The sequence below is a fragment of the Salvelinus alpinus genome, chromosome 34, assembly GCF_045679555.1.
Source record: "Salvelinus alpinus chromosome 34, SLU_Salpinus.1, whole genome shotgun sequence".
Taxonomy (NCBI): Eukaryota; Metazoa; Chordata; class Actinopteri; order Salmoniformes; family Salmonidae; genus Salvelinus; species Salvelinus alpinus.
In genome coordinates, this window is record NC_092119.1 from 8,104,306 (window position 1) to 8,128,840 (window position 24,535).

Genomic DNA, 24,535 nt, shown 5'->3' on the forward strand with positions numbered 1-24,535 from the left:
TCCTTCACTGTAATAGCTACTGTAAATTGGACAGTGCAGTTAGATTAACAAGAATTTAAGCTTTCTGACAATATCAGATATGTCTATGTCATAGGAAATGTTCTTGTTACTTACAACCTCATGCTAATCGCATTAGCCTACGTTAGCTCATGTTGGTATCAACACAGGGTTAACAGTTAGTGACTGTAACATGTTGGTAACAACACAGGGTTAATGGTTAGTGACTGTAACATGTTGGTATCAACACAGGGTTAACAGTTAGTGACTGTAACATGTTGGTATCAACACAGGGTTAATGGTTAGTGACTGTAACATGTTGGTAGCAACACAGGGTTAACAGTTAGTGACTGTAACATGTTGGTATCAACACAGGGTTAATGGTTAGTGACTGTAACATGTTGGTATCAACACAGGGTTAACAGTTAGTGACTGTAACATGTTGGTATCAGCACAGGGTTAACAGTTAGTGACTGTAACATGTTGGTAGCAACACAGGGTTAACAGTTAGTGACTGTAACATGTTGGTATCAACACAGGGTTAATGGTTAGTGACTGTAACATGTTGGTAGCAACACAGGGTTAATGGTTAGTGACTATAACATGTTGGTATCAACACAGGGTTAATGGTAAGTGACTGTAACATGTTGGTATCAACACAGGGTTAACAGTTAGTGACTATAACATGTTGGTTTCAACACAGGGTTAACAGTTAGTGACTGTAACATGTTGGTAGCAACACAGGGTTAACAGTTAGTGACTGTGTGCATTGAGTGCTGTGTATCCTGTCTTGTGATCTTCCAATGTGGCTTGATGTTACTTGGCAAACATTCCTTGGAACTATTGTGAATTTCTTATTGAATGATGTCATTTAAATTCCGTAGAAGACGGATGAAGGCGTGTCTCAAGTAAACAGAGTATATATCCTGTTAGCTAGTGCAGTGATCCTTTAGAGAACATGTCATGAACCTCTCACACGGCACTATATATTTCACTCCCATCGTTAACGTTTCTAGTACTATTTCCCCCCTTGTTGGTGCTGTTGGAATGATGTATTTGTATTCATGTATGTGTGTGCAGAGGACCATAATGGAAAATAAATTGTAAACAGTTTTGTGCCCAAGCGTTTCTCTGTTCTTGCCATAAAATAGACTTTTACCAATTTCCAAATTCTTTTGTATAACCCCCCCCGCCCCTACCTTGTCACAGCACAACTGATTGGCTAGAAAATAGTCTAAATAAAGAACCCCTATAATGAGTAGGTATGTCCAAACTTTTGACTGGTACAGTATTTAAAAGAAAATGTATTGACAAAGTTGTATTAAACATATAAAGAAATATTGGGAATGACAGAGACAATAGACTTTACATTCAACATATTTTGCAGATGTATGACAGAGATAATATATGAATAAAACAAAGCATTAATCAACAGAAAGTAGCAAGAATTGAACAACGCTGTGACCAGGTCAATAATAACAGTCTATTTCCTGTATAGCTATTGCATCACCTGTCTCTCCTTCTGCCCTCCCTGTCCCCTAGATAAATATGGTAATGATAACAGCAGCCTCTGTCCCTCTCTCTGCCCTCCCTTCCCCTGGTTAAATATTAACACGTAAATCCCTATAAAGCGCTGCTCACATGGACACAGCAACAACACTTCAACAGGTACCTGGTGAATTAGTATCTTCTCTCTGAACTAAATGTGATAACTGTTATTCTGATGATTTAAATAAAGTAAATGTCTAAGTGTGTTTTAGATGTTTTCCATAACTTGAGTTAAACTTTATCTGTTTTGTCTTGGATAGAGGACATCAGCCAGCCATCTACAACCTAGAGGACATAAACCAGCCATCTACAATCTAGAGGACATCAACCAGCCATCTACAATCTAGAGGACATAAACCAGCCATCTACAATCTAGAGGACATCAACCAGCCATCTACAATCTAGAGGACATAAACCAGCCATCTACAATCTAGAGGACATCAACCAGCCATCTACAATCTAGAGGACATAAACCAGCCATCTACAATCTAGAGGACATCAGCCATCTACAATCTAGAGGACATAAACCAGCCATCTACAATCTAGAGGACATAAACCAGCCATCTACAATCTAGAGGACATAAACCAGCCATCTACAATCTAGAGGACATAAACCAGCCATCTACAATCTAGAGGACTTAAACCAGCCATCTACAATCTAGAGGACATAAACCAGCCATCTACAATCTAGAGGACTTAAACCAGCCATCTACAATCTAGAGGACATAAACCAGCCATCTACAATCTAGAGGACATAAACCAGCCATCTACAATCTCTGTAAGTTTATTCTACTTGACTTATATCTAATGTTATCTTTACTGCTTACCAACATAGTTGATTTTATATAATTAGGACCTTTGTAGCCCTCCATGGGCTCCTTAACAGAATAATTAAACACTGAGTATACAAAACATTAACAACACCTTAATACTGAGTTACCCCGGTTCCCCTCAGAACAGCCTCAATTCATCAGGACATGGACTCTACAAGGTGTTGAAAGCGTTCCACAGGGATGCTGGCCCAGTTCCACAGGGATGCTGGCCCAGTTCCACAGGGATGCTGGCCCAGTTCCACAGGGATGCTGGCCCAGTTCCACAGGGATGCTGGCCCAGTTCCACAGGGATGCTGGCCCATGTTGACTCCAATGCTTCCCACAGTTGTGTCAAGTTGGCTGGATGTCCTTTGGGTGGTGGATCATTCTTGATACACACGGGAAACTGTTGAGCGTGAAAAACCCAGCAGCGTTGCAGTTCTTGACACACTCAAACCAGTGTGCCTGGCAACTACTACCATACCCCGTTCAAAGGCACTTCATCTGAATGGCACAGACACACAATCCTTGTCTCAATTGTCTCATTGTTTATAATCCTTCCTTATTTACCTGTCTCCTCCCCTTCATCTAAACTGATTGAAGTGGATTTAACAAGTGACATCAAGCTTTCACCTGGATTCACCTGGTCAGTCTGTGGTCAGTCTATGTGATGGAAGGAGTAGGTGTTCATAATGTTTTGTATTGTCAGTGTGTATAGAGTGTGTTCCTGTGTGTTTCAGCTGTGTGTATATAGTGTGTTCCTGTGTGTTTCTGATGTGTGTGTATATATAGTGTGTTCCTGTGTGTTTCAGATGTGTGTGTATATATAGTGTGTTCCTGTGTGTTTCTGATGTGTGTGTATATATAGTGTGTTCCTGTGTGTTTCAGATGTGTGTGTATATATAGTGTGTTCCTGTGTGTTTCAGATGTGTGTATATAGTGTGTTCCTGTGTGTTTCAGCTGTGTGTGTATATATAGTGTGTTCCTGTGTGTTTCAGCTGTGTGTATATATAGTGTGTTCCTGTGTGTTCCTGTGTGTATATATATAGTGTGTTCCTGTGTATTTCTGATGTGTGTATATATAGTGTGTTCCTGTGTGTTTCAGCTGTGTGTATATATAGTGTGTTCCTGTGTGTTTTATCTGTGTGTGTATATATAGTGTGTTCCTGTGTGTTTCAGATGTGTGTATATATAGTGTGTTCCTGTGTGTTTCAGATGTGTGTATATATAGTGTGTTCCTGTGTGTTTCAGATGTGTGTATATATAGTGTGTTCCTGTGTGTTTCAGCTGTGTGTGTATATATAGTGTGTTCCTGTGTGTTTCAGATGTGTGTATATATAGTGTGTTCCTGTGTGTTTCAGATGTGTGTATATATAGTGTGTTCCTGTGTGTTTCAGCTGTGTGTATATATAGTGTGTTCCTGTGTGTTTCAGCTGTGTGTATATATAGTGTGTTCCTGTGTTTCAGCTGTGTGTGTATATATAGTGTGTTCCTGTGTGTTTCAGCTGTGTGTGTAGCTATGAGGGGAGTTGTCCTTCTCTTCCTGCTGTCTCTCTGGCCTGGAGGCCAGGTGGATGCTATCAATCAAGATGTCTTGGCTAATGTGGTACAAGAGATGAGAAAGTGGGTGTTTCTCTGTTCAGACTCTAAGAACTCCTAAATGTATGTTTGACAATAATTAGTAATTATTTCAAACATTTCATTTTTGGGGGACACATGTATGAATAATGATAGGTAACCTTCCCACTCATCGTTAATCACGATTCATTCAGGACTATCCTTAATCATGGTAGCACATTAATGTAGAAGTGTTTAGAAACATATTCTATTCTAATTTACAATAAATGACACAATACATTATTTACCATTCATTTCTATTCTGCACAAAATAATCTGAAACACAACCAAAACAAACAGGAAATGCATCCAACAAGTTTAAAAAGTCACAAGCTTGATGTAGTCATTGTGTGCTAAGAATATGCGATGAAATACTTAACGTTTGACTACTTTGTGAATTTGTTCCAATAATTTTGGTCCCCTAAAATCGGGGGACTATGTACAAAAAGTGTTGTAATTTCTAAATGATTAACCCGATACGGATGAAAATATCCTCAAATTAAAGCTGATAGTCTGCACTTTAACCTCGTAGTCATTGTATCATTTCAAATCCAAAGTGCTGGAGTACAGAGCCAAAACAACAAACAATGTGTCAATGTCCCAATAATTACAGAGGGCACTATCTCAGACCTCTCTTAACTTTGTCCATGAGATGGTGATGATAATTTATGCATAAGTAACAGTGCACATATTCATATATTAAAACTTTAGTTTCTGTCAAATACTTGGGAGTTTCCTCCTCCTGTCTGTTTCTACTGTTTCAAAAAGAACCCGTGTTTCTGATCCTCTGATCCTGTGGTCTGTCTCTTCTGTCTCCTGTCTGTTGTTCAGGTTCGGCCTGCCGGGGCGCCAGTATGCCATGGCTGTCATACTCACCCAACAGCAGTGCAACCAAAATCAAGTAAAGTTTGACCTAAATCCTCTCAATGTCCAGAACAAACTTAATGATAACAACATCTACACGGGAGACTGGCTCATTGCAGCCACACCTCTTATAACAGATCTTTACACAGACCATGCTGAGTACCGTCTCTTGAGTGGTGGTAACAGCAGCCCAATGCAGACTCTGATAAATAAAGCTGGTCATAATGATGGTCAATGTATCGTCTTCTTCTCCACCTACTCTCCCTGCCTGGAGAAATGCAACAACCCTAATGGACGATACGATATTGTCCCCTTAATGAAAGTCTTTCAAGATTTTGACAAAAAACGTAAGGCATTTGTCTTCTACAAGATTTGGGAACCTAAAAGAAAATCTACAAAGGACAATCCAGTGTACAACCCCTCTAGGCAGTGGATGTTTGACTCCTTCAAGAGGATAGATGGACACCTGCCTGTTTATCGTTGTGACAGATTCAAGGAAAACAATAAATGGGTCAACAGATGTTACCGTTGTGTCACTAATCCTGATCCTCTGACAAATAAATGTCTGGAGGGATACCAATAGTGTACACTGTCTGTATGGATACTAATAGTGTACACTGTCTGTATGGATACTAATAGTGTACACTGTCTGTATGGATACTAATAGTGTACACTGTCTGTATGGATACTAATAGTGTACACTGTCTGTATGGATACTAATAGTGTACACTGTCTGTATGGATACTAATAGTGTACACTGTCTGTATGGATACTAATAGTGTACACTGTCTGTATGGATACTAATAGTGTACACTGTCTGTATGGATACTAATAGTGTACACTGTCTGTATGGATTCTAATAGTGTACACTGTCTGTATGGATACTAATAGTGTACACTGTCTGTATGGATACTAATAGTGTACACTGTCTGTATGGATACTAATAGTGTACACTGTCTGTATGGATTCTAATAGTGTACACTGTCTGTATGGATACTAATAGTGTACACTGTCTGTATGGATACTAATAGTGTACACTGTCTGTATGGATACTAATAGAGAACACTGTCTGTATGGATACTAATAGTGTACACTGTCTGTATGGATACTAATAGTGTACACTGTCTGTATGGATACTAATAGTGTACACTGTCTGTATGGATACTAATAGTGTACACTGTCTGTATGGATACTAATAGTATACACTGTCTGTATGGATACTAATAGTGTACACTGTCTGTATGGATACTAATAGTATACACTGTCTGTATGGTGGAAATATAGAACTGTATATTTTCTTTCTTTCTTTCTCTCTGTCCATCCCTCTCTCTCTGTCCATCTCTCTCTCTGTCCATCCCTCTCTCTCTGTCCATCTCTCTCTCTCTGTCCATCTCTCTCTCTGTCCACCCCTCTCTCTCTGTCCATCTCTCTCTCTCTGTCCACCCCTCTCTCTCTGTCCATCTCTCTCTCTACACAGTTCATTAAAGTTCACCATAGCATAAACACTACTGTCTCCATCATTACTGTTGTTGGTATTTCTGTCTTTATTAGGTTTTATTCCACTGACATAAACACTGCATGACAGAAAGACCATGGCCTTCCTGTTACCCTGCATCTTCTGAGAACAAAAAGGTTGAACGTAGAGGACTATAAACAGTCCTGTAAATGTTGTTGAAAACACTTGAAATATGGTGAGACTGATGGAGTTTAGATTTGGACCCACAGAAACAAACACACGCCCTACTGAACATGTACTAGGTTTTCCCAAGAGAATTCTGGTCAGTCATCGTCTCGGCGGTGTACATTCCCCCTCAAGCAGACACCAAGACGGCCCTTAAGGAACTTCACTGGACTCTATGTAAACTGGAAACCATATATCCTGAGGATGCATTTATTGTAGCTGGGGATTTTAACAAAGCAAGTTTGAGAACAAGGCTACCTAAAATCTATCAGCATATTTATTGCACTATACGCCGGGGTAATACACTCGATCACTGCTACTCTAACTTCCACGATGTGTTATGACGTTATGACAATAAGGGGTAACACACTCTATCACTGCTACTCTAACTTCCACAATGTTTAATGACGTCATGACAATAACTGAAGGAGATATCTACACACATGTAGCTGTTTAATATATAGTCCTTATAACTATTCATATTCTCCTAACTATATTTATATGGTTGATTCTGTATCTACAGACTGTCTACAGACTCTATATAGTTGTATAAGATCACATTCTGTCAGTTCAGGGACTTTTAACCCTTTATGTCCTGGAGTGAATAGGTATTGCAGGGTTTAGTTCCAACCAAGCACCACACCTGACTTCACTAATCATCTCACACATTGTTCTATAGAGAAACTGGTAGCAGGAGTCCACCTTCTGGAAGACAAGTTGATGATGAGTGAGACGAGAGCTGGACAAAAAATACTGGATCTGGTCAAAATGTGTGACGTCTGCTTTTTTGAATATTCAGAAGATAATATTTAGTGTGTTATCTTTCTTCATGGCCAACATGGCAGGTTGATTGGTTAACTCTTTACTTGAAGGGGGTACATAAGTCATTCATTCGGGGCGGCAGGGTAGCCTAATGGTTAGAGTGTAGTACTCGCAACCGAAAGGTTCCAAGTTCAAACCCCTGATGAGATACAAATCTGACGTTCTGCCCCAGAACAGGCAGTTAACCCACTGTTCCTAGACAGTAAATAAGAATTTGTTCTTAATTCTTGTCAATAGGGGGGCGCTGTTTTCACTTTGGAAAAAATCGTGCCCAAATTAAACTGCCTGTGGGTGGTGCAGCAAACTTCCATACAGGATGTGAAAAATCTGAAAACGATGCTCTGTTCCAGGGCCTGCCTATTCAATTGCTTTATTTTTATCGATATGCATGGACTTCATACGCCTTCCACTAGATGTCAACAGGCAGTGGAAGGTGGAATGGGGTGTCTAGCTTGATCTGAGGCCGAACAAGAGCTTTTGGAGTGACAGGTCTGGAAATGTCTTTCTCTTCTCTGGCGCGCGAAGTACCTCGACATTGTCTTCTGATAAGCGTTCGGTATACACAGCGAATATCTCCGGCTCTGATTTTATTTGATACATGTGATAATAACATCATAAAGTAGGTTTTTTCAACCGAGTTTTATCAGTTTATTCAACGTTTATTGGGACTTTTGGAATTTTCCGTTCTTTGCGCCAAGAGTTGATGGGCATGTTCGCGCCACATGGCTAGCTAAGGTTGCTAATTCGACAGAAGAAATGGACATTCTAAAACCAAACAACGATTTATTCTGGACCAAGGACTCCTTGTACAACATTCTGATGGAAGCTCAACAAAAGTAAGAAAACATTTATGATGTTATTTCGTATTTCTGTGTAAATTGTTGAGTCCTATTCTCCGCCGTTTTGGTGAGTGCTGTCTCACAATAACGCAAGCTGTACGTTATGGTAAAGTTATTTTTTTTAAATCTAACACGGCGGTTGCATTAAGAACCAGTGTATCTTTCATTTGCCATACAACAAGTATTTTTATGTAAAGTTTATGATGAGTTCTTTGGTCAGATTAGGTGAGTGTCCAAGATAGCTTCGGACATTCTGGGGAAATGTTGCTACATATTCACAATGTATAACCACGGTTTGCAGCTCTAAATATGCACATTTTCGAACAAAACATAAGTGTATTGTATAACCTGATGTTATAAGACTGTCATCTGATGAAGTTGTTCAAGGTTAGTGATTAATGTTATATATTTTGCTAATATAATTCTATATTGTGTTTTCGCTGTAAAAACACTTAAAAAATCGGAAATATTGGCTGGATTCACAAGATGTTTATCTTTCATTTGCTGTACACCATGTATTTTTCATAAATGTTTCATGATGAGTATTTAGTTATTTCACGTTGCTCTCTGTAATTATTCTGGCTGCTTTGGTGATATTTTTGATGGTAGCTGCAATGTAAAACTATGATTTATACCTCAAATATGCACATTTTCCAACAAAACATAAATGTATTGTATAACATGTTATAAGACTGTCATCTGATGAAGTTGTTTCTTGGTTAGTGACTAATTATATCTCTATTTGGTCGGTTTTGTGATAGCTACCTATGCGGTAGAAACATGGTGAAAATATGCGGTTGTGTGTTTGGCTATTGTGGTTAGCTAATATAAATACATATTGTGTTTTCGCTGTAAAACATTTTAAAAATCGGAAATGATGGCTGGATTCACAAGATGTTTATCTTTCATTTGCTGTATTGGACTTGTGATTTCATGAAAATTATATTATATGATATCCCTGTCCCGTTAGGCTAGGCTATGCTAGTCAGCTTTTTTGATGAGGAGGATCCCGGATCCGGGAGGGTGATGAAGTAGAGGTTTTAACTGACTTGCCTAGCTAAGTAAAGGTAAACATTTTTTTTTTTAAATAAGGGGGTACATAAGTCATCTGGGCTACTGAGTGGCGCAGTGGTCTAAGGCACTGAATTTCAGCGCAAGTGGGGTAACTACAGTCCCTGGTTCACATCTAGGCTGGATGGGGACTTGAATATTGACTAGTTTTCATCAAGCTGTCTGCTCAAGAGGAAGCTTCTCACTGTAACCAGTGCCTGTAATCTGGTTCAGGTTATTAATCAACCTACCAGGATATTTACAAACACTACAGGAAGATCATCCACATGTATTGATCACATTTTTACTAATACTGTAGAAAGTTTGCTGTAACAACACACACAGGATGCAGTGATCACAGTATAGTGTCTTTATCCAAGAAAGCCACAGTTCCAACAGCTGGGCCTAAAATAGTGTTTAAGAGATCATACAACAGATACATGGACATTCACCAGCACCGTTCACAGAGAAGAGGGGAGGAAAGAGATAGAGAAGGAGGAGGAGGAGAGATGTCTTGTCTTCTGTCTCCAAGGTTTGTCTGTTTACCTTTCAGCCTACACAGCGTGAGGTGATCTGGGGAATCCTACTGACGGCACGTTCTTCCGTGTGTCCTGGGAAAGACACTGGCATGTGAATAACTCGTTCATCTAACACCTGTTTTTTTTTTTTAAATTGCACACACACAAAGGTGAATCTCTCCCTCTCTCTCTCTCTCAAACACACACACACACACACACACACACACACACACACACACACACACACACACACACACACACACACACACACACACACACACACACACACGCACACACACACACACGCATGTTTGATGGTGTGCGTGTTTGATAGCGTGGGTGTTTGATGGTGAGGGTGTTTGACAGTGTGGGTGTTTGATAGTGTGGGTGTTTGATAGTGTGGGTGTTTGATAGTGTGGGTGTTTGATAGTGTGGGTGTTTGATAGTGTGGGTGTTTGATAGTGTGGGTGTTTGATAGTGTGGGTGTTTGACGGTGTTTGATGGTGTGGGTGTTTGATAGTGTGGGTGGTTGATAGTGTGGGTGTTTGATAGTGTGGGTGTTTGATAGTGTGGGTGTTTGATGGTGTGGGTGTTTGATGGTGTGGGTGTTTGATAGTGTGGGTGTTTGATAGTGTGGGTGTTTGATAGTGTGGGTGTTTGACGGTGTTTGATGGTGTGGGTGTTTGATAGTGTGGGTGGTTGATAGTGTGGGTGTTTGATAGTGTGGGTGTTTGATAGTGTGGGTGTTTGACAGTGTGGGTGTTTGATAGTGTGGGTGTTTGATAGTGTGGGTGTTTGATAGTGTGGGTGTTTGATAGTGTGGGTGTTTGATGGTGTGGGTGTTTGATGGTGTGGGTGTTTGATAGTGTGGGTGTTTGATAGTGTGGGTGTTTGATAGTGTGGGTGTTTGATAGTGTGGGTGTTTGACGGTGTTTGATGGTGTGGGTGTTTGATAGTGTGGGTGGTTGATAGTGTGGGTGTTTGATAGTGTGGGTGTTTGATAGTGTGGGTGTTTGAGTGGTTGTGGAACGTCTGGTCACCAGTCTTTCCTCATGGCTTAAATGATAATCATCGTCAATAACAAATCATCCACTTCATCGTCAATAACAAATCATCCACTTCATCGTCAATAACAAATCATCCCCTTCATCATCAATAACAAATCATCCCCTTCATCGTCAATAACAAATCATCCACTTCATCATCAATAACAAATCATCCACTTCATCGTCAATAACAAATCATCCACTTCATCATCAATAACAAATCATCCACTTCATCATCAATAACAAATCATCCCCTTCATCGTCAATAACAAATCATCCACTTCATCGTCAATAACAAATCATCCACTTCATCGTCAATAACAAATCATCCACTTCATCGTCAATAACAAATCATCCACTTCATCATCAATAACAAATCATCCACTTCATCGTCAATAACAAATCATCCACTTCATCATCAATAACAAATCATCCACTTCATCATCAATAACAAATCATCCCCTTCATCGTCAATAACAAATCATCCACTTCCTCGTCAATAACAAATCATCCACTTCATCGTCAATAACAAATCATCCACTTCATCGTCAATAACAAATCATCCCCTTCATCGTCAATAACAAATCATCCACTTCATCACTGTATCGGCAAGCTGTTGGTTATTGTAATTAATTATAGGTACAATTTCTTAGAAATCGGACAGTTACTTTAACCTAAACAACTCCACAGCATCTTAGGGTAAGTGCTGGCTCAGCTGCGTCTTCATGATGAAATCATGTTACGGGCATCACGTTGCTTACTTAGCAAGTACCACTTCCCCCGATACGGCTAATTTCAGTCTCAAACTCGGGACCTCTGCTTTGCTAACACACAAGTCACCGCCCTCATTGACAACGTTCCAACGGTTTGAGCCACCCAGAAGGTACCAATTAGATTGCTCCATCCGCGACATTTCAAGCTAGTTGTGGAGGGAGTTTATGGTAGTCCTTAACTCTGTTACAATGGCATCACTGCTAAAAGGTCAGCTGTCAAGTTCCAGGGAAAGCTTTCCCAACACTCATTCATTCTATTAGGACTATGCCAAGAGTGCGCAAAACTGCCATCAAGGAAAAGGGTGGCTACTTTGAAGAATCTCAAATCTCAAATATATTTTGATTTGTTAAACACTTTATTGGTTACTACATGATTCCATGTCTGTTTTTTCATAGTTTGATTGTCTTCATTATTATCCAATAATGTAGAAAATTTAAATTTAAAGAAAAACCCTTGAATGAGTAGGTGTGTCAACTTTTGGCTGGTTCTGTATATATCGATTTTTTTTTGTGGTTGCCTTGTCTTCTATACAGAACCCAGACAAACGGCCTTGTGTTCTACACAGAACCCTGCCAAAGGCCTTGTTCCATACAGAACCCTGTCAAAGGCCTTGTGTTCTATACAGAACCCTGCCAAAGGCCTTGTGTTCTATACAGAACCCTGACAAACGGCCTTGTGTTCTATACAGAACCCTGACAAACGGCCTTGTGTTCTATACAGAACCCTGACAAACGGCCTTGTGTTTTATACAGAACCCCGACAAACAACCTTGTGTTTTACATAGAACCCTGACAAATGGCCTCATGTCAACGATGACATTTGAAAGGAAACAAAAGGAAGAGGGTCTTTGAGAACTCCAACCTTTGCAGCATCATTATAGACACAGTTGGAAACATGTCCTTCTAGATGCCATTTTAATATCTTCTCCAGCTAATATTTATTTCCCCCCTTTTACAGCAGGTGTGAGTCTTGGTGAATCAAACACTACAAGCAGAAATACTACAGGCAATGTCAACCTGCCTGAAATGTGCAACAGACTGCAAGGGTGCCGTGGGAGGTTCACTGAGCAACGGGAATGAGGGGATGAAAGAGGTGTTTAAAGCATCAAAGCCTTTTCCATGTCTTTACTGAAGTCTGTGCTAGAAATGCATGTTTCTATCTTGTACATCTATTTTCTGGTGCTGTGGGCAACATCAAAGGTCCTGGTTGATACACTACATGGCTAAAAGTATGTGGACACCTGCTCGTCGAACATCTAATTTGAAAATCATGGGCATTAATTTGGAGTTGGTCTCCCTTTGCTGCTATAACAGCTTCCACTCTTCTGGGAAGGCTTTCCACTAGATGTTGGAACATTGCTGCAGAGACTTTCTTCCATTCAGCGACAAGAGCATAAGTGAGGTTGGGCACTGATGTTTGGCGATTAGGCCTGGCTCACAGTCGGCGTTACAATTCACTCCAAAGTTGTTCCATTGGGTTGAGGTCAGGTTCTTCCACACCGATCTGGACAAACCATTTCTGTATGGACCTCGCCTTGTGCATGGTGGCATTGTCATGTTAAAATAGGAAAGGGCCCAAACTGTTGCCTCAAAGTTGGAAGCACAGAATCGTCTAGAATGTCATTGTATGCTGTAGCATTAAGATTTCTCTTCGCAGTGCCAGATGGTGAAGCGTGATTCATCACTCCAGACAATGCATTTCCACTGCTCCAGAGTCCAATGGCGATGGGCTTTACACCACTCCAGCCGACGCTTGGCATTGAGCATGATGATCTTAGGCTTGTGTGCGGCTGCTCGGCCATGGAAACCCATTTCATGAAGCTCCTGACGAACAGTTTTTGTGTTGATTTTGCTTCCAGTGGCAGTTTGGAACTTGGTAGTGACTGTTGCAACCAGACAAGTTTTACGCGCTACAGCATTCTGCAATCACATTCTGTGAGCTTGTGTGGCCTACCACTTCTCAGCTGAGCCGTTTTTGCTCATGTATGTTTCCACTTCACAATAACAGCACGTACAGGTGACCGGAGCAGCTCTAGCAGGGCAGAAATGTGATGAACTGACTTGTTGGAAAGATGGCATCCTATGACGGTGTCACGTTGAAAGTCACTGAGCTCTTCAGTAAGGCCATTATACTGCATATTTTTGTCTATGGAGATCGCATGGCTGTGTGCTCGATTTTATACACCTGTCAGCAACAGGTGTGTCTGAAATAGACTAAGCATACTTTTGTATATATACAGTGGCAAGAAAAAGTATGTGAACCGTTTGGAATTACATGAACTTCTGCATTTATTGGTCATTACATTTGATCTGATCTTCATCTAAGTCACACAACAGACAAACATTGCGTGCTTAAACTAATAACACACAAATGATTGTATTGTTATTGTCTATATTGAATACATCATTTAAACATTCACAGTGTAGGTTAGAAAAAGTATGTGAACTCCTAGGCTAAGGACTGAGTCAGGAGTCAGCTAACCCGGAGTGCAATCAATGAGACGAGATTGGATATGTTGGTTAGAGCTGCCTTGACCTATAAAAAACACAATTTATTTTGAGTTTGCTGTTCACAAGAAGCATTGCCTGATGTGACAAATGCCTCGAACAAAAGAGATCAGAGGACCTAAGACTAAGAATTGTTGACTTGCATAAAGCTGGAAAGGGTTACAAAAGTATCTCTAAAAGCCTTGATGTTCATCAGTCCACGGTAAGACAAATTGTCTGTAAATGAAGAAAGTTCAGCACTGTTGCTACTCACCATAGGAGTGGCCGTCCTGCAAAGATGACTGCAAGAGCACAGCGCAGAATGCTCAATGAGGTTTAGAAGAATCCTAGAGTGTCAGCTAAAGACTTACAGAAATCTCTGGAACATGCTAACATCTCTGTTGACGAGTTTACGATACGTAAAACACTAAACAAGAGAGGTGGTCATGGGAGGACATCACGGAAGAAGCCACTGCTGTCCAAAAAACACATTGCTGTACGTCTGAAGTTTGCAAAAGTGCACCTGGACGTTCCACAGAACTACTGGCAAAATACTCTGTGGACAGATAAAACTACAGTTGAGTTGTTTGGAAGGAACACACAACACTATGTGGAGAGAAAAAAGGCACAGCACACCAACATAAAAACCTCATCCCAACTGTAAAGTATGGTGGAGGGAGAATCATGGTTTGGGGCTGCCTTGCTGTCTCAGGGTCTGGACAGCTCGCTATCATCAACAGAAAAATGAATTCCCAAGTTTATCAAGATATTTTGCAGGATAATGTTAGGCTATCTGTCCGCCAATTGAAGCTCGACAGAAGTTGAGTGACGCAGCAGGACAATGACCCAAAACACAGAAGTAAATCAACAACAGAAGAAAATACACCTTCTGGAGTGGCCCAGATAGAGTCCTGACCTCAACCCGATTGAGATGCTGTGGCATGATCTCAATATGTCACACCTCAATATGTGATCTGTTTCACCTGCCCTTGTGATTGTCTCCATGCCCTCTAGGCATCACTTATGTTCCCTGGTGTATATGTCCCTGTGTTTCCTGTCTCTCTGTGCCAGTTCGCCTTGTTGTTTTTCATGTCAATCAGCGTGTTTTCCCGTTCTCCTGCTTCTATTCTCTTTTTCTAGTCCTCCCAGTTTTGACACTTGCCTGTTTCTGGACTCTGTACCCACCTGCCGGACCATTCTGCCTGCCCTGACCTCAAGCCTGTCTGCCACTCTGTATCTCCTGTCCTCTGAACTGGTTTTGACCTTTTGCCTGTCCACAACCATTTCCTGCCTACCAATTTTGGATGATTTAATAAATATCAAAGACTCAAACCATCTGCATCTGTGTCTCGCCTTGCGCCCTTATACAATAGAGCAGTTCACACCAGACATCCCAAGAATATTGCTGAACTGAAACAGTTTTGTAAAGAGGAATGGTCCAAAATTCCTCCTGACCGTTGTGCAGGTCTGATCCACAACTACAGGAAATGTTTGGTTGAGGTTATTGCTGCCAAAGTTGTCACGTTCTGACCATAGTTCTTGTGTGTTTTACTTGTTTTAGTGTTGGTCAGGACGTGAGCTGGGTGGGCATTCTATGTTGTGTGTCTAGTTTGTCTGTTTCTATGTTTGGCCTGATATGGTTCTCAATCAGAGACAGGTGTTTTGTGTTGTCTCTGATTGGGAATAATATTTAGGTGGCTTGTTTTGTGTTGGGGTTAGTGGGTGGTTGTCTTCTGTCTTTGTGTTCTGCACCAGATAGGACTGTCTCGGTTTTCACATTTGTTATTTTGTATTTTGTATAGTGTTCACGTTATCGTCTCTTTGTTTATTAAATATGTTGAACACTATCCGCGCTGCATTTTGGTCCTCTCCTTCACCAACGGAAGAAAACCGTTACAAAAGGAGGGTCAACCAGATATTACATTCAAGGGTTCACATACTTTTCCCACCCTGCACTTTGGATTTTTATATAAATATAGACATGAAAACGTATAATTGTTTGTGTGTTATTAGTTTAAGCAGACTGTGTTTGTCTATTGTTGTGACCTAGATGCAGATCAGATCAAATGTTATGACCAATTCATGCAGAAAACCAGGTATTTCCAAAGGGTTCACATTTTTTTTCTTGTAACTGTAGTGTAGTTTGTTTTCTAACAAAACTCACGGAACAGGCAAGGAGGGCATTCACCAGAGAGGCAACAAAGAGACCAAAGATAACCCTGAAGGAGCTGCAAAGCTCTACAGCGGAGATTGGAGTATCTGTCCATAGGACCACTTTAAGCTGTACACTCCACAGAGCTGGGCTTTATGGAAGAGTGACCATAAAAAAAGCAATTGCTTAATAAAGAAAATAATAAGCAAACACATTTGGTGTTCGCCAAAAGGCATGTGGGAGACTCCCCAAACATATGGAAGAAGGTACTCTGGTCAGATGAGAATAAAATTGAGCTTTTTGGCCATAATGGAAAATGCTACAGCGAGGGAAAAAGTATTTGATCCTCTGCTGATTTTGTACGTTTGCCCACTGACAAAGAAATGATCAGTCTGTAATTTTAATGGTAGGTTTATTTGAACAGTGAGAGACAGAATAACAACAAAAATATCCAGAAAAAAGCATGTCAAAAATGTTATAAATTGATTTACATAGTTCATATATACATTGGGGCAAAAAAGTATTTATTCAGCCACCAATTGTGCAAGCCTGTAATTTTCATCATAGGTACACTTCAACTATGACAGACAAAATGAGAAACGAAAATCCAGAAAATCACATTGTAGGATTTTTTATTAATTTATTTGCAAATTATGGTGTATATTCTCTACTGTATAGAGGGGTGTATATTCTCTACTGTATAGAGGAGTGTATATTTTCTACTGTATAGAGGGGTGTATATTCTCTACTGTATAGAGGGGTATATATTCTCTACTGTATGGAGGGGTGTATATTCTCTACTGTTTAGAGAGGTGTATATTCTCTACTGTGTAGAGGGGTGTATATTCTCTACTGTATAGAGGGGTGTATATTCTCTACTGTATGGAGGGGTGTATATTCTCTACTGTATAGAGGGGTGTATATTCTCTACTGTATAGAGGGGTGTATATTCTCTACTGTATAGAGGGGTGTATATTCTCTACTGTATAGAGGGGTGTATATTCTCTACTGTATGGAGGGGTGTATATTCTCTACTGTGTAGAGGGGTGTATATTCTCTACTGTATAGAGGGGTGTATATTCTCTACTGTATAGAGGGGTGTATATTCTCTACTGTATAGAGGGGTCTATATTTTCTACTGCATAGAGGGGTGTATATTCTCTACTGTATAGAGGGGTGTATATTCTCTACTGTATGGAGGGGTGTATATTCTCTACTGTATCGAGGGGTGTATATTCTCTACTGTATAGAGGGGTGTATATTCTCTACTGTATAGTCTGGGTTGTTGTGTCAGGAGATGTGACATGAGGTTCCCAGGTATTTAACCATGTGGGACGGTATAATAACAGAATCTACTCAGGACTTTAACCAGTGCTTTACTGGCACCATGGTGACAGGAGAGAGAGAGATATGTTTTCAAGATACAGTATATAACTTTTAAAATACAGGAATACATCATATCGGCTGTATTAATGTATTTTGAAGGATATACATCTTGAAAACATTTTCAGACTATATCAACAATGGACTAATGAAACAAATACCAAAATATAGTTTATTCACCTTTAATATCATGATCAGTAGTACAGAAGTTATTGTTGTTGTTGGAGTACCTTGAATATATTCATGTTTTGTATAGATATATTGGATATGTATGGTTATAGGGGACATATGTATGGTTATAGTGGACATATGTATGGATATAGTGGACATATGTATGGTTATAGTGGACATATGTATGGTTATAGGGGACATATGTATGGTTATAGGGGACATATGTATGGTTATAGGGGACATATGTATGGTTATAGGAGACATATATATGGTTATAGGGGACATATGTATGGTTATAGGGGACATATGTATGGTTATAGTGGACATACGTATGGTTATAGGGGACATATATATGGTTATAGGGGACATATGTATGGTTATAGTGGACATATGTATGGATATAGTGGACATATGTATGGTTATAGTGGACATATGTATGGTTATAGGGGACATATATATGGTTATAGGGGACATATGTATGGTTATAGGGGACATATGTATGGTTATAGGGGACATATGTATGGATATAGTGGACATACGTATGGATATAGTGGACATATGTATGGATATAGTGGACATACGTATGGATATAGTGGACATACGTATGGATATAGTGGACATATGTATGGATATAGTGGACATATGTATGGATATAGTGGACATATGTATGGTTATAGTGGACATATGTATGGATATAGTGGACATACGTATGGATATAGTGGACATATGTATAGATATAGTGGACATACGTATGGTTATAGTGGACATATGTATGGATATAGTGGACATAGAAAAATATATTGGCATCTTTTGCACTTAAAAAAAAAAAAATCCATATTTCTTCTAGATTAAGTTGAAACAGTCCAGAAGAAGTCCAGAAGGCTATATCATTCCTCTAATACAGGACTAGTAAAGGCCCAGTGTTACAGAAGGCTATATCATTCCTCTAATACAGGACTAGTAAAGGCCCAGTGTTAGAGAAGGCTATATCAGTCCTCTAATACAGGACTAGTAAAGGCCCAGTGTTACAGAAGGCTATATCAGTCCTCTAATACAGGACTAGTAAAGGCCCAGTGTTACAGAAGGCTATATCAGTCTGTTAATACAGGACTAGTAAAGGCCTAGTGTTACAGAAGGCTATATCAGTCTGTTAATACAGGACTAGTAAAGGCCCAGTGTACAGAAGGCTATATCAGTCTGTTAATACAGGACTAGTAAAGGCCTAGTGTTACAGAAGGCTATATCAGTCTGTTAATACAGGACTAGTAAAGGCCCAGTGATACAGAAGGCTATATCAGTCCTCTAATACAGGACTAGTAAAGGTCCAGTGTTACAGAAGGCTATATCAGTCTGTTAATACAGGACTAGTAAAGGCCCAGTGTTACAGAAGGCTATATCAGTCTGTTAATACAGGACTAGTAAAGGCCCAGTGTTACAGAAGGCTATATCAGTCCTCTAATACAGGACTAGTAAAGGCCCAGTGTTACAGAAGGCTATATCAGTCCTCTAATACAGGACTAGTAAAGGCCCAGTGTTACAGAAGGCTATATCAGTCCTCTAATACAGGACTAGTAAAGGCACAGTGTTACAGAAGGCTATATCAGTCTGTTAATACAGGACTAGTAAAGGCCCAGTGTTACAGAAGGCTATATCAGTCCTCTAATACAGGACTAGTAAAGGCCCAGTGTTACAGAAGGCTATATCAGTCTGTTAATACAGGACTAGTAAAGGCCCAGTGTTACAGAAGGCTATATCAGTCTGTTAATACAGGACTAGTAAAGGCCCAGTGTTACAGAAGGCTATATCAGTCTGTTAATACAGGACTAGTAAAGGCCCAGTGTTACAGAAGGCTATATCAGTCCTCTAATACAGGACTAGTAAAGGCCCAGTGTTACAGAAGGCTATATCAGTCTGTAAATACAGAACTAGTAAAGGCCCAGTGTTACAGAAGGCTATATCAGTCTGTTAATACAGGACTAGTAAAGGCCCAGTGTTACAGAAGGCTATATCAGTCTGTTAATACAGGACTAGTAAAGGCCCAGTGTTACAGAAGGCTATATCAGTCCTCTAATACAGGACTAGTAAAGGTCCAGTGTTACAGAAGGCTATATCAGTCTGTTAATACAGGACTAGTAAAGGCCCAGTGTTACAGAAGGCTATATCAGTCCTCTAATACAGGACTAGTAAAGGCCCAGTGTTACAGAAGGCTATATCAGTCCTCTAATACAGGACTAGTAAAGGCCCAGTGTTACAGAAGGCTATATGAGTCCTCTAATACAGGACTAGTAAAGGCCCAGTGTTACTGAAGGCTATATCAGTCCTCTAATACAGGACTAGTAAAGGCCCAGTGTTACAGAAGGCTATATCAGTCCTCCAATACAGGACTAGTAAAGGCCCAGTGTTACAGAAGACTATATCAGTCCTCTAATACAGGACTAGTAAAGGCCCAGTGTTACAGAAGGTTATATCAGTCTGTTAATACAGGACTAGTAAAGGCCCATTGTTACAGAAGGCTATATCAGTCTGTTAATACAGGACTAGTAAAGGCCCAGTGTTACAGAAGGCTATATCAGTCTGTTAATACAGGACTAGTAAAGGCCCAGTGTTACAGAAGGCTATATCAGTCCTCTAATACAGGACTAGTAAAGGCCCAGTGTTACAGAAGGCTATATCAGTCCTCTAATACAGGACTAGTAAAGGCCCAGTGTTACAGAAGGTTATATCAGTCTGTTAATACAGGACTAGTAAAGGCCCATTGTTAGAGAAGGCTATATCAGTCTGTTAATACAGGACTAGTAAAGGCCCAGTGTTACAGAAGGCTATATCAGTCCTCTAATACAGGACTAATAAAGGCCCAGTGTTACAGAAGGTTTTATCAGTCTGTTAATACAGGACTAGTAAAGGCCCATTGTTACAGAAGGTTATATCAGTCTGTTAATACAGGACTAGTAAAGGCCCATTGTTACAGAAGGCTATATCAGTCTGTTAATACAGGACTAGTAAAGGCCCAGTGTTACAGAAGGTTGTATCAGTCTGTTAATACAGGACTAGTAAAGGCCCAGTGTTACAGAAGGCTATATCAGTCTGTTAATACAGGACTATTAAATGTCCAGTGTTACAGAAGGCTATATCAGTTTGTTAATACAGGACTAGTAAAGGCCCAGTGTTACAGAAGGCTATATCAGTCTGTTAATACAGGACTAGTAAAGGCCCAGTGTTACAGAAGGCTATATCAGTCTGTTAATACAGGACTAGTAAAGGCCCAGTGTTACAGAAGGCTATATCAGTCCTCTAATAAAGGACTAGTAAAGGCCCAGTGTTACAGAAGGCTATATCAGTCCTCTAATACAGGACTAGTAAAGGCCCATTGTTACAGAAGGCTATATCAGTCCTCTAATACAGGACTAGTAAAGGCCCATTGTTACAGAAGGTTATATCAGTCTGTTAATACAGGACTAGTAAAGGCCCAGTGTTACAGAAGGCTATACCAGTCTGTTAATACAGGACTAGTAAAGGCCCAGTGTTACAGAAGGCTATACCAGTCTGTTAATACAGGACTAGTAAAGGTCTGTTAATACAGGACTAGTAAAGGCCCAGTGTTACAGAAGGCTATATCAGTCTGTTAATACAGGACTAGTAAAGGCCCAGTGTTACAGAAGGCTATACCAGTCTGTTAATACAGGACTAGTAAAGGTCTGTTAATACAGGACTAGTAAAGGTCCAGTGTTACAGAAGGCTATACCAGTCTGTTAATACAGGACTAGTAAAGGCCCAGTGTTACAGAAGGCTATACCAGTCTGTTAATACAGGACTAGTAAAGGTCTGTTAATACAGGACTAGTAAAGGTCCAGTGTTACAGAAGGCTATACCAGTCTGTTAATACAGGACTAGTAAAGGCCCAGTGTTACAGAAGGCTATACCAGTCTGTTAATACAGGACTAGTAAAGGTCTGTTAATACAGGACTAGTAAAGGTCCAGTGTTACAGAAGGCTATACCAGTCTGTTAATACAGGACTAGTAAAGGCCCAGTGTTACAGAAGGCTATACCAGTCTGTTAATACAGGACTAGTAAAGGTCTGTTAATACAGGACTAGTAAAGGTCCAGTGTTACAGAAGGCTATACCAGTCTGTTAATACAGGACTAGTAAAGGTCCAGTGTTACAGAAAGGCTATACCAGTCTGTTAATGCAGGACTAGTAAAGGCCCAGTGTTACAGAAGGCTATACCAGTCTGTTAATACAGGACTAGTAAAGGCCCAGTGTTACAGAAGGCTATACCAGTCTGTTAATACAGGACTAGTAAAGGCCCAGTGTTACAGAAGGCTATACCAGTCTGTTAATACAGGACTAGTAAAGGCCCAGTGTTACAGAAGGTTATATCAGTCTGTTAATACAGGACTAGTAAAGGCCCAGTGTTACAGAAGGTTATATCAGTCTGTTAATACAGGACTAGTAAAGGCCCAGTGTTACAGAAGGTTATATCAGTCTGTTAATACAGGACTAGTAAAGGCCCAGTGTTACAGAAGGCTATATCAGTCCTCTAATACAGGACTAGTAAAGGCCCAGTGTTACAGAAGGCTATATCAGTCCTCTAATACAGGACTAGTAAAGGCCCAGTGTTACAGAAGGCTATATCAGTCTGTTAATACAGGACTAGTAAAGGCCCAGTGTTACAGAAGGCTATATCAGTCCTCTAATACAGGACTAGTAAAGGCCCAGTGTTACAGAAGGTTATATCAGTCTGTTAATACAGGACTAGTAAAGGCCCAGTGTTACAGAAGGCTATATCAGTCTGTTAATACAGGACTAGTAAAGGCCCAGTGTTACAGAAGGTTATATCAGTCTGTTAATACAGGACTAGTAAAGGCCCAGTGTTACAGAAGGCTATATCAGTCTGTTAATACAGGACTAGTAAAGGCCCAGTGTTACAGAAGGCTATATCAGTCCTCTAATACAGGACTAGTAAAGGCCCAGTGTTACAGAAGGCTATATCAGTCTGTTATTACAGGACTATTAAAGGCCCAGTGTTACAGAAGGCTATATCAGTCCTCTAATACAGGACTAGTAAAGGCCCAGTGTTACAGAAGGTTATATCAGTCTGTTAATACAGGACTAGTAAAGGCCCAGTGTTACAGAAGGCTATATCAGTCCTCTAATACAGGACTAGTAAAGGCCCAGTGTTACAGAAGGCTATATCAGTCCTCTAATACAGGACTAGTAAAGGCCCAGTGTTACAGAAGGCTATATCAGTCTGTTAATACAGGACTAGTAAAGGCCCAGTGTTACAGAAGGCTATATCAGTCCTCTAATACAGGACTAGTAAAGGCCCAGTGTTACAGAAGGTTATATCAGTCTGTTAATACAGGACTAGTAAAGGCCCAGTGTTACAGAAGGCTATATCAGTCTGTTAATACAGGACTAGTAAAGGCCCAGTGTTACAGAAGGTTATATCAGTCTGTTAATACAGGACTAGTAAAGGCCCAGTGTTACAGAAGGCTATATCAGTCTGTTAATACAGGACTAGTAAAGGCCCAGTGTTACAGAAGGCTATATCAGTCCTCTAATACAGGACTAGTAAAGGCCCAGTGTTACAGAAGGCTATATCAGTCTGTTATTACAGGACTATTAAAGGCCCAGTGTTACAGAAGGCTATATCAGTCCTCTAATACAGGACTAGTAAAGGCCCAGTGTTACAGAAGGTTATATCAGTCTGTTAATACAGGACTAGTAAAGGCCCATTGTTACAGAAGGCTATATCAGTCTGTTAATACAGGACTAGTAATGGCCCAGTGTTACAGAAGGCTATATCAGTCTGTTAATACAGGACTAGTAAAGGCCCAGTGTTACAGAAGGCTATATCAGTCCTCTAATACAGGACTAGTAAAGGCCCAGTGTTACAGAAGGTTATATCAGTCTGTTAATACAGGACTAGTAAAGGCCCATTGTTAGAGAAGGCTATATCAGTCTGTTAATACAGGACTAGTAAAGGCCCAGTGTTACAGAAGGCTATATCAGTCCTCTAATACAGGACTAGTAAAGGCCCAGTGTTACAGAAGGTTTTATCAGTCTGTTAATACAGGACTAGTAAAGGCCCATTTTTACAGAAGGTTATATCAGTCTGTTAATACAGGACTAGTAAAGGCCCATTGTTACAGAAGGCTATATCAGTCTGTTAATACAGGACTAGTAAAGGCCCAGTGTTACAGAAGGCTATATCAGTCCTCTAATACAGGACTAGTAAAGGCCCAGTGTTACAGAAGGCTATATCAGTCTGTTAATACAGGACTATTAAAGGTCCAGTGTTACAGAAGGCTATATCAGTCTGTTAATACAGGACTAGTAAAGGCCCAGTGTTACAGAAGGCTATATCAGTCTGTTAATACAGGACTAGTAAAGGCCCAGTGTTACAGAAGGCTATATCAGTCTGTTAATACAGGACTAGTAAAGGCCCAGTGTTACAGAAGGCTATATCAGTCCTCTAATAAAGGACTAGTAAAGGCCCAGTGTTACAGAAGGCTATATCAGTCCTCTAATACAGGACTAGTAAAGGCCCAGTGTTACAGAAGGCTATATCAGTCCTCTAATACAGGACTAGTAAAGGCCCATTGTTACAGAAGGTTATATCAGTCTGTTAATACAGGACTAGTAAAGGCCCAGTGTTACAGAAGGCTATATCAGTCTGTTAATACAGGACTAGTAAAGGCCCAGTGTTACAGAAGGCTATACCAGTCTGTTAATACAGGACTAGTAAAGGCCCAGTGTTACAGAAGGCTATA

At 40.2% G+C, this 24,535-nt stretch overlaps 1 protein-coding gene and 1 long non-coding RNA gene across 3 annotated transcripts in view; one reads left to right on the plus strand and one right to left on the minus strand.

Moving 5' to 3' along the window:
• Nucleotides 1-24,535, minus strand: part of LOC139563450 (uro-adherence factor A-like) — a 296,516-nt gene that overhangs the window by 232,096 nt on the left and 39,885 nt on the right. The window lies entirely within an intron of this gene.
• LOC139563454 (uncharacterized) lies at nt 1,802-6,341 on the plus strand. Its single transcript, XR_011672565.1, has 3 exons — nt 1,802-2,323; nt 3,863-3,980; nt 4,806-6,341. It is a non-coding gene; the product is annotated as an uncharacterized lncRNA (long non-coding RNA).